Raw genomic sequence first — 11953 nt, forward strand, 5'->3', positions numbered from 1 at the left:
TGTTGCTTTTGATTTGGTGTCAGATCCAGAAGTTTTCTCCAAGACTGATGTCAAGGAGCTTACTGCCTATGATTTCTTCTGGAAGTTTTATGGTGTCACATGTTACAATCAAGTCTAATCCATTTTGAGTTAATTTTTGCATAACATGTAAGATAGTAGTCCAATTTCATTCTTTCGCATGCAGCTTTTCAGTTTTCCCAGCACCATTTATTGAAAGGACTGTCCTGTCCCCATTGTATATTCTTGGCTCCTTTGTTATAAATAACATACATGCATGGGTTTCTGGGATCTCTATTCTGTTCTGTTGATCCATGTGTCTGTTTTTATGCCAATACTATACTGTTTCAGTTACTATAGCTTTGTAATATAGTTTTAAATCAGGGAATGTGATGCTACTAGCTTTTTCTTAAGATTGCCTTGACGGGTCAGAATCTTTTGTGGTTCCATATATATTTTAGGATTGTTCTATTTCTGCAAAAAGTGCCATTGGAATTTTGATGGAGATTGCATTGAATCTATAGATTGCTTTGGGTTATATGGAAATTTTAACAGTACTGAGTCTTCCAATCCATGAGCATGGAATATCTTTATGTTTATTTCTGTCTTCAATTTCTTTCATCAGTGTCTTAAAGTTTTCAGTGTACAGGTCTTTAACCTCTTGGGTTAAATTAATTCTTAGGTATTTTATTCTTTTCAAAGCAATGTAAATGGGATTGATTTTTTTTCCCTTCTTGATCACTCCTATATTCTCCTTGTATTTTATCTTGCATGGGCAGAGACCCATTTGGCCAAAACCAGAATCACCTGGTTCCTTTATTGGCCCTTTTTAGTTTATATGTTGTTCCAAGTGTGCATTGCTACCCAGATTCCTTTCCACCTCTTCTGAATCCTAGTCAGTCATTGTCAGGAAGAGCGTCTAAGTTTTAATTACATCGAAATATGGAATAACACCCAGTTGAATAATACTCAATAAATCTCTACTATGAGTTTCAACTTTCCTGAGGGGGCTCATTGGAGAAATAGTATCATTTAAAATAAAATGTGTTGGGAGCATTTGAAAACCATCCCTGGCCTTAGCATCTTCCAGACCAGGCCTTGACCTCCATGATTTATCATAAACAAGTTGGGAGTTTCAACAGATAACTTATCATGACAGGAACAGATTAGGCAGGAAAAAAAGCCTTGACCAGCCTGGAGGCAAGGGCTCCTGTGTCCACTGTGGCGGTGCTCAACTAGTTAGACTTTTTTACTGCTCACATGAAATATCGCCTTCATGGCCCATACACCAATGTCCACAACAGTGGATCTTCAGATCAACCCAAGTGTGTTCAGCTATTTGTGAAGTACCTCAAATTTACATTTCTGCCCAAAGTCAGGATGAGGCAAGGGATATTTTTGAGGGATAGTTTATTGCAATAGGAGGCTCTTTCCAACATTTCAAAAATGTATTGGAAATGAAACACTTGCTCATGATAAGGCTGCCTGGGCCATGACTCAATAAGTATATTTGTTTAGTTCACAAAAAGCTTTCAAAATAATGGACTTGATTGAGATCTGGAGAAGTTAATAAAAGCTGTTTGAGTGGCAACCAGGTTGAGAGTCCCAATCTGACACACAGGCTGACTTTATGAGTCTGCGAGCCCATCCCTATATTAAGCACCTAGATCACCAGGGACCTACATTCTCAGATCACATCTCTCCCAGAGTATCACCTTTATAGAATGAGGCTTTGAAAGAGCTTCAGGTAACTTGCTGGTGTGGACAGGAGATAATATAAGAAAAGCACCATGCTCTCTCTTCATACATGTCTGTGTGCACATGAACTGCTTTGATAACGCTGCTTACCTCCTCCATCACACACAGACTGATGACACCTTCCAGGTTCAGTTTTGGGGCAAAAAAGAGTTTGTCTAGTTTCATGATCTGAGGGCTATGCTTCCTTCTTGTGGATAGCAAGAATTCTATGACCTGCTGGATTTTCCCTTAGATTTGAGCCTGCTAGCATCCAAGACTAAGATTTGGGCTTAGATAACTACTGTTACGTTTCTTTTGCCAGAGATTCCTGGGATGATCCCCCCCCTTTAAATTTGCTATTTGCTTTTTTTCTCCCACCCCCACCCTTCCACCACCCATGTTTAGAGTTTATAGTTACAGTTTGGGGTTTTATTTCACCTAAGCTCTTATCTTAAGCAGTCTTAAATCCTTTCAAGAAACAGGTGAAATAGCCTGATACCATTTTGATCTCAGGCTCCAAAGTCACACCAAGATACTGATCTGTCTGTCCCAGTGCTCAAGTGACCTTACCTTTGAGACTTCATGCTGTCTGTCACATATATAGAATTAATGTGTAGAAGGTACTTGGATGGAAATAGAAGCATTTGGAAATGACTTCTCTTGCTTTAAAGCAGAAACACCTAAGACAATGTGACGACCTTTTGTGTGCCCTAGCTGGCCTGGAGGAACTTCTACAGGGGCCCCCACACAGGAGAGCCTTGGGTTTGGTCACCAGAACTGCCACCAGCATAGAACAGGCCTCACCTCCTTTGGCCATTCTGCTTCTTTGACTCACTTCCTGACCCAGACTTCTGTTCAGAAAGGAATCCCTTATTTCTGATTGCTTCCCAACAGGCTGCTCTGCCTGCTTGACTGTTGAAAGATGTGGTGCTTTGTGATTTGTCGCATCTCAGGGCATCTCTGAGGCCCTCCTTGTGACCACCCTGCTTGCAGCTGCCCACTTCCTCTCCCCTCCAGCAGCTGTCCTGGTGTCCTGCTGGCATCCTCACTGTACACAGCCAGACAAGCAGTCTCCTTGCAGAGAGCAGCCATCCTTTCAGTGTGGTAGGCTGGCTGCATTCCAGGATATGGGACAGATACAAGAGAACAAGCTTGGGAACCAAATGTTGGCAGGGGGATGGAATCAACACAAAGCCCTTTGCTAGCGATCATCAAGGAAGGATGATGAGAGCATCTTCTCCTTCAGCTGATGACCTTTTACTTCTCAGTCTCTTTAAGTGCTTTGACCTCAGCATAGGACAGGCCATGTGTGGCCATGTCCTCAAACGGTATGGGTGTTCTTCAAGGGCCTGTTGTTTGCAGACTTAGAAATATTTCTACCAGCCCTGTAAGCCTGGATATTCCAAAAACAGTGATTGTGGAACGAAGCAAAGATGCTGAGGATACTGTGCAGTGTTTGAGGGATGTGCTAAGCTTCAGAGTAGGGCATGGGGAAAGCAGAGAGGAAAGGGGATGACAACCTTAACCTTCCTGGCCCATCTGTCAGGAAAAACTGAGAACCGTGACATTCTTCCCTTTCAAAACTGGCACAAGGGGAGTTTTGGAGAGGACATTAGAAGCCATATCCCAGACCTGGGCTGGCACCCTCGTGCCACAGCTGAAGCAGGAGCTCAAAGCCTGTAATATCCCAGGACATTCAGCAGGTGGGAGGTGGAGAGCACCTTTTGGTAGTGCTTGTTTGTAGAAGACAGGAATGAGGAATGGAACAGGCAATGGTGAGACACAAAGCATTGACATTTGTCTTTTTTTTTTTTTTTTTTTTTTTTTTTTTGGCTATCTAGTATATGGACTCCCTTTTTGTGTTTGAGAAATTTCCTTCTTAAAGGCTGGAAAAGCACCTTTACTGGCCCTCCTTGCAGCTAGGGTTTGGGCATGTGACCTAAGGTGGTTCCCTTGGATGCCTCAACCCAGCCTTTGAACAGAAAGCCAGAGGCACAAAGAAGCAGGAGCAGGAGAGGCACCATCTAATGATAGTGGCAAGAGTAGCACCGACGTGCAGCTTTCGGTGTACCGTGAGGGAGGAGGTCCTCACTGAACCGGGTCTACCCTCCAATGGGCTCTCTGAACCCAGGGTTCTTGAAGAGTTTGTGGGCTACTTTGTATCCTTAGAAAACAGTTCCTTTTCTGCTTAAGTCAGCCATAGTTTCTGTTGCTTACAAAGTGAGGCGTCCAGGGAGGTGACACCAGGGCCTTCCTCTCACCCTTCCGTGTATCCAACAGTTTGATCAAATTCAGATTTACAGCGTCAGCCCTGAGGGCTAGTGGCTGCAACCTGGTCTGTTATAGAAGGAGACTAAATGAGGGAAAGAGGGGAGGGGTGAGGCAGAAAAGCAGGGACGCGTGGTCTGGGCAGGGAGAAGAGCAAGCAAGGGGCAGCGCTTTTCAGAGTTCAACTCAGAGAGACTTTGAGAAGCTTTGGGGAGTAGACAGCAGGGTGGGGAATGGCAATCAGATTCATGACTGTCAGATTCAGGAGGTTGGGGGCTGAGGAACTTGCCTTCAGGAGGACTGGACTGGCTGAGCGGGCTGACCCTGGGTTAAGAGAGAAAAGCAGACCACTGTTCTAGATGAGGAAAGAAATGTGTTGAAATCGCTCACATTGGCCATCCCAGTGGAGAAAGGCAAAACTCTATAAAAGGACATACTCTCTTTTTCCCTATACTTTGGGGGCTAAAATAGGTAACTGGAGTCCAGCACGTTAAAACAGAAGTCATGGGGCGCCTGGGTGGCTCAGTCGTTAAATGTCTGCTTTCGGCTCAGTTCGTGAACCCAGCATTCTGGGATCAAGCCCCTGGAGTCAGGCTCCCTGCTCAGCAGGAAGCCTGCTTCTCCCTCTTCCACTCCCCCTGTTGGTGTTCCCTCTCTCGCTGTGTCTCTGTCCAATAAATAAATAAAATCTTTAAAAAAAATAGAAGTCATGCAATCCCCCATTGAGAGAATCTACCCAATTTCCCTTCAGCCCAGAGCTGCTGTGCACACATACTTTGGGACTTAAACAATCTAAGAGCAACAGATGGCTCTTGGAGGAGGCAAATTCATCAGGCATTTCTCCAAAGGCGTTATATACCAGTTGGGGTTAAACGTCAGAAAAGTTCTCTGTAACAGCAGGGGGCAAAGGAGGCAGTGTTTCATTTGAATGGGAACCTGGCTCAAATTATGCCAACACCTGCAGGCTGGGTTACATTTTGAAGTTTGGTTTTAGGGTAGGGGTAGACGTTTGGTTACTCAATAGCTTGAATCAATACTAGAGCAAATTGTTCAGCCTTCCAGTATTTAGAACAGCGGCCCAAGCATTAAGGAGAACATGGCAGGGACTTATGGCTTTTCTAGGGGTGGACAGATGAATTCATTCATGCCTTCATCCATTCCTCTACTCATTAAACAAATACTAAGTATTTTATGTGGTGGGCACTGGGCCTGGGCACTTGCCCCTGTGGTAATTGAGATAATTCTCTTATTTAACCAACACAATAACTCTGACATAGGTACACTGGCTATCCCCTTTTTACAGATAAGGAAACTGAAGCAATTTCTCCAAATGGGTATCAAGAAGCTGGTGTTTGTGCTGTCCGTGCATGTTGGGGAGGGTATCTCTGCCTTCCATGGGGAGGTATGACGGATGGAAAAGACAAACCCTCCTACATACTTCCTTGGCAGTCAGTCAGGATTTCGGTTGGTTTTTGTGTTCTTAAAAAGCCATGGAAAGTTTGCAGGCACTGCCGAACAGACAGCCTGGCAAGTAAAAGTGGGGCTATGTGGAGTTTATGGATTGATTGATCTTTCCCAAACAGTAGGAATATACCAGATTATAACGATTTGACCACCTAGATTCCAGTCTATCTGAACACCTAGTCCCTTCTCTAAATAGATGGAAACACATGAATGAAACACTCCTGATGTTCTTATTAAAATATATGATGATATGAAACAGCAGATGTATATGAGCATTTTCTTATCAAATGAAGACTTCCAAAAATACGTTGCCTTCATATAAAATAGTTATATGACTATGTGCTAGTGGGATTTTTTTCTAAACAAAATAACCTGAAGGATTTTAGTTGTCCATCTCCAACCCCCTTGCTCCTGGACAATGCCGACCTCTGGGCTACTTTGCTATTTATATTTACCTGAAATTATGTTTTTTTTTTGCAGTAGCTTTACTTATGTTTGGCTGTGTTGCCCCCAGTGATAGGAAGTGGTGTTCTTACAGGAACTAGTATAGGTTATGGCCCTAAGAGCACCAGAATCCACTCCTGTTTTTCCCATACACTTCTTCCTGTAAGAGAGAAGGGAATGGGGAACCCCACATGGTACTCACAGTCTTGGGGATACTGGGATTTCCTCCCAGAGAAGTAGCCTCAGTGATTAAACACTTCTGTCCTTTTTTTTTTTTTTTAATTTCCCGTCAGATTCCCTGCCACTTAGCAATGCCAATCAATGGATTTGGGATGAGAAATACATTAATAATTTGAGATTATAATCTGCTTTTCTTCTCTTGTTTCTTTTTCCTGCTCATTGGATTTTCTTCTGCCTTTTCTCTCTCTGCTAATTGGGAATTTATAGATCTCTTTTAATTCTTACAATATTGTTTAGCTTTGGGGTTTTTAAAGTTTTTATTTTAATTCCAGTGTAGTTAACATACAGGGTAATATTAGTTTCAGGTGTGCAATATAGTGAGTCAACACTTCCGTACAACACCTGGTGCTCATCACAGGAAGTGCCCTCCTTCATCTCCATCACCTCCCCATCCTCCTCCCTTCTGGTAACTACCAGTTTGTTCTTCGTAGTTAAGAGTCTGTTTCTTAGTTTGCCTCCCTCTTTTTTTCCCTATGCACATTTGTTTTGTTAAATTCCATATATGAGTGAAATCCTTTCTCTAACTGACTTATTTTGCTTAACATAATAGTCTCTAGCTTCATTCGTCTTGTTGCAAATGGCAAGATTTCATTTTTTTTATGGCCGAGTAATACTCTGGGGTGTGTGTGTATACACCACATCTTCTTTACCCATTCATCAGTTGGTGGACATTTGGGCTATTTCCATAATTTGGCTGTTGTAGATAATGCTGCTATAAACATTGGGGTGCAAATGTTCATAGCAGCATTGTCCACAATAGCTAAATTGTGGAAGGAGCCGAGATGCCCTTCAACAGATGACTGGATTAAGAAGATGTGGTCCATATATACAATGGAATATTACTCAGCCATCAGAAAGAACAATCACCCAACATTTGCAGCAACATGGACGGGACTGGAGGAGATTATGCTAAACGAAATAAGTCAAGCAGAGAAAGACAATTGTCATGTGGTTTCACTCATTTATGGAACATAAGACATAGCAGGAAGATCAGTAGGAGAAGAAAGGGAAGAATGAAGCGGGGGGTAAACAGAAGGGGGAAAGAACCATGAGAGGCTATGGACTCTAGGAAACAAACTGAGGGCTTCAGAGGGGAGAGGGGTGGGGGAATGGGATAGACTGGTGATGGGTATTAAGGAGGGCATGTATTGCACGGTGCACTGGGTGTTATATGCAAACAATGAATCGTGGAACACTACATCAAAAACTAAGGATGTACGTATGGTGACTAACATAACATAATAAAAAAATATTATTAAAAAAATTTAAAAAATACACATTGGGGTACATATATCCCTTCAAATTAATATTTTTGAATCCTTTGGGATACCTAGTAGTGCAATTGCTGGATCATAGGGTGGCTCTATTTTTATTTTTTGAGGAAACTCCATACTGTTTTCCAGAGTGGCTGCGCCATACTGTTTTTACAATAATACTTGTCTTACCAAAGTCTACAGTGAATGTCATCACCTTCCTCCTGAGAATTAAACTCTCTTCACCAATCTTCATGTCATTGTCCAACAGCCGTGGCACCTTATTTTCAACGCACTAAAATTAGTCCTTATTGTTGTTGTTTGTGTTTAATAACCAGCACTTGTTCATATATACTTATGTTTATAAATTGTTTATTATTACTATCTGCTTCCTCCTGGTTCAATTTCCTTCTTAGAGAAGGACCTCCCTTAGTGCTGCTTTCAGAAGACCATTCTCAAACTTTGCTTGAAAATGTGTTCATTTCTCTTCAGTCCTGAATGATAAGTATAGAATTTTTGGATAGTTCTATTTCCTCACCACTTTTAAGATATTACATTATTTCCTGGCCTCTGATGTTGCTGATAGGAAATCTTCCTTTATTTTAATAAATGTTTCTTGTGGCCATCCACCTTTTCTCTTGTATTTTAAAGAGAGTCTTTGCTGTTTCACATATGTAGGTGTGAACTTACTCATCCCACTCAAAATTGATGCTTCTTCAAACTGAGAATTATAGCTCTTGAATCATTCTGGAAAATTCTCAAATATATTTTTTTCTAATATTCTATGTTCTCTGTCCTTTGGCAATTCTTAATACATGTATATTGGGTCTTTCTAGTCTTCTGTTCTTTTAACATCCTTTCATATTTTTACAACCTCTCTCTCTCTCAAATAGCTCGCCAATTCTCCAATTTGGCTAATCTGCTGTTTAATCTTTCTCTGAACTTTTTGTTTCAAAGGCCTTATTTTTCATTTATTTATATTTGTTTCTTTTTTTACATCTTCCTATTCTTTGTAAATGGTATCCTTCTTTGGCGTTTCTCTTCCCTTTTTTTAAGTCACCTTAATAATTTTAAACTCAGATATTTTAGATTTTCTTCCAAATTCTTCCATCATCTCAAGAAATTTTATACTAATACTTTCGTTTGTTGTGTTAGCTTCTGCTACCTGCCTCATGGTGAACTGTATCTTAGTATAGTTTAATTTTTCATTATGAACCTGTCTTCAGCATTGATCTGAGGGGTATGTGTAGAAATTCAACATGTCTTGGTGGTATAAATACTGTTCCAACAGGAGTATCGGTTGCCTACAATTCCTTTTAACAGTAATTTCTAATGGAAACTCTCCCCTAGAGCCTTAGGCAAGTTTCTTGCTAACTCTCTAGATTAGTGGGTAGACCCCTCTGGTCATTCTTTCATGGAGAAGGCAGCTTTTCCAGGGTTGAAGGGTTTCGGTTCTAGATCTCTGTCACCTGCAAGCCTCTGATCCCGTGTATTTTCACGGACATTAACATCTCCTTCCTTCCAGGACCTGTGGTTTAGCATCCCAGCCATGGCCAACAACTCAGGCTGTAAGTTCCTTCTTCATTTCTGGATGGGTCTTTACTTTTCCCCTCTTCATTCAACTAAGTAGTTAATATCTTTTGTTATGTTTTCTGACCTATTCGTATGTTTATACCTGGAGAAGGGTCTTTATTATCTCAATCCATATATTGTGCAATCTATATAATTGCATTTCTATGAGTCTTACTTCTTGGTCATACTTATTAAACTGTTCCTGAAATCCTTAACTTTCTGTGAAGACTTTCTAGGTTGTTCAAAGGGGAGATTGATAAATCACTAGTGTTTAGTGGGCTCTATGTACTAGGCCCCAGTCCAAACACTCTGCAGTCGATGTAAAACAATTCTGCAAGTTAATTAATACTATTATTATCCTGATTTTCAGATAAAGACAGACATTGGGAGGACAAGCAACTTTTCTGAGGTCACACAGCTAGTGAGAGATGATGGCTGAGGATTCAAACCCACGTGTGTTGATGCCAGAACTTATTGTCTTAACCATGGTGCTCTGTTGCCTAGTGACGTATTCCTGCCTTGTTACATGGGCCATAGCTACTCTCCCTTCTCGCTCTCTGCCAACTCGTCCTTAGTCCTCCCTCTGATCCTCTATAGTCATAACTTCATGATCTTCACAGAGGAGACTCTTCTGTGCTTTTTTTATCTTTTCCTCATTGATAAAATTAGAGATGATCTTTAGCATTCTTTCCAACCCTGACACTCTGTGTTGTAATTTATTACCCATCTAGTTGCTCACTTAAAATTTTTTCCCACTTATTTTTAGGGTGATTGGTCTTTTTTCCCTTCTTCTTCTTCTTGGATTGTAAACTTATAAAACACTGGGACAATAATGGGAAATTTGCTGGGGGAATTCCACATTCATGAGGACACAATAATGGGCTCAGCAACACTGCAAGCCCATTGGCAGGATGAATATGGACTCTACCTTCAGTCCTCTTCAGTTCATCTGCATCAGCCTCCAAAGCTCTAAGCAAAGTTGGATGCTCTTTACGAGCTGAGTTGAAGATGAAGATGAGAGTAGAAGAAACTTCAAAGAGCTTTTTCTAAGCACTTATCCCCAGCAAGTGTTTAGGCTCAACAGAAAAGATAGCTTAGAAAGTCTTGAGAAACTATAAATTTATGGGAAACATAATTTGGAAGTTATACTTTTATGTATTAATAATCATACCACCTGTCAACTAGACACTAAACTCTTTTTATTCGATTGCATTCCAATTTTGGCCGTTCATATGGATGTTTGGGGGAAATAAATGGAGCATATATAAATTCATTTTGAAATTAGTGTGCATAGTCAATAGAGAACAAGAATTTCTGTGTTGTAGCAGCCTATAGTGATAAGAACACATAGCAAATAAACTACTACAAAAATATTAGTATGGCATTGGAAAGCAAACACTACTTACTGTACCATCTTCTAAGGAACCTCTTCTTTTCCCTGGGTAATGAACATTATTCTTTCTTCTTTGCTTTAGGCTTACTTCTAAAACATTAGATTTAAAATCTAGATTTAGTTTTATGGAATCCTCGCAGGCTATGCATTAAGCATTTAGACTGAATTCTGCATGTGTTCTAAAACCCAAATACTCCAGTTAATACAGCTCTGTTATGAACTGAATTGTGACCCCTGCAATTTCTTATGTTGAACTCCTCCCTCCCAATGTGACTGTATCTGAAGATAGTACCTTCAAGGAGGTAATGAAGGTTACATAAAGTCATAAGGGTGTGGCCCTTATCAACAACAGGATTTATGTCCTTATAAAAAGGAGAAAGAGACCCCAAGAGTGCATGCACAGAGAAAAAAACTACATGAAAACACAGTAAGAAGGCAGTACTATAAGCCAAGAAGAGATGTCTCACCAGACATCAACTCTGCAGACACCTTAAGCTTGGACTTCCAGCCTCCAGAAGTGTTAAAAAATCAATTTCTATTATGTCACACAATCTGTGCTGTTCATTATGGCAGCCCTATCTGACTAATACAAGCTCCTTTCCTTTTTATTGTAAAGTATTTTACCAGTTAATATACAGTGTTTTATCTGAACAAACAAAATACAATTCAACCAGGTAAACACTGAAAACAAACTGTACCGTTCAGTCTGAATTCTACATACTGTGAAAACATTTACTCGGTGACACGGAATATGTCAACAACGTAGGCAATTGTGTTCAAGCATCAATTATTTCTCTATTTCTAAAATTACAAGCAAAGCCTTCTTCACAGAGCAAGTATGCTACAGGGGTGAGAATTAGAAATTTGAACAATTTTTAACATGCATAGAAATTAAAATAATTATTGTTTCATAAGTGACTAAGAATTCTTTAACAAATTTAAAATCTTAAAAAAAAAACAAGTGTGTGTCCTATTCTTAGGGACTAGCTCTACCAGTGGAGATAGCCGCTTTTAAATGCATATATTTTGAATAGTAATTATCTGAGCAAGAGCCCACCTTCTGGAGCACCTGGGTGGCTCAGTTGGGTAAGTGTCCATACCTGCAGGATACTCCTGGGCCAAGAATTTACAAGACAAAGTGACATCATTCTTGACTCCAAGGGCTAATGGTTTAGGCCTAATGGCTTCCAAGGCCTGAGCCACGTAGAGAAAGAGTGACATTTCGGACCCTGTGGAGTGTTTACACTCTCAAGGGTACTGACCTACCTAGTGACACGTCCTACCTCTTTCCCCTGGGAAATTAGTTCACAGTGCAGGAGTGCTAAATCTAGCTTGGAGGTGGCCATCTTTTCCTCTGAGAAAGGCTTTTTATTTGGCTTTGTGACACACTCCCCCTGTGTGGGGGGCAGGGGGTTGGGTTCGAGGACAAGTCCTAAATAAACAACCAGTATTGTGTAAGCAGAAACTAGATTCTGGGGCACCTGGGTGGCTCAGTCGGTTAAGCGTCTGCCTTTGGCTCAGGTCATGATCCTGGGTCCTGGGATGGAACCCAGCGTTAGGTTCGCTGCTCGGCGAGGAGCCTGCT

At 41.0% G+C, this 11953-nt stretch overlaps 1 long non-coding RNA gene across 2 annotated transcripts in view; it reads right to left on the reverse strand.

The window, feature by feature from the left end:
- Positions 1–10829, reverse strand: part of LOC109490889 — a 53445-nt gene extending 42616 nt beyond the window's left edge. For both annotated transcript variants that reach the window (XR_002144237.2, XR_004624291.1), the window contains exon 1: positions 10382–10829. This is a non-coding gene — a long non-coding RNA (uncharacterized LOC109490889). The remainder of the gene's footprint in view (positions 1–10381) is intronic.
- Between the last annotated feature and the right edge of the window lie 1124 nt (positions 10830–11953).

Source organism: Ailuropoda melanoleuca, chromosome 3 (genome assembly GCF_002007445.2).
Source record: "Ailuropoda melanoleuca isolate Jingjing chromosome 3, ASM200744v2, whole genome shotgun sequence".
Taxonomy (NCBI): domain Eukaryota; kingdom Metazoa; phylum Chordata; class Mammalia; order Carnivora; family Ursidae; genus Ailuropoda; species Ailuropoda melanoleuca.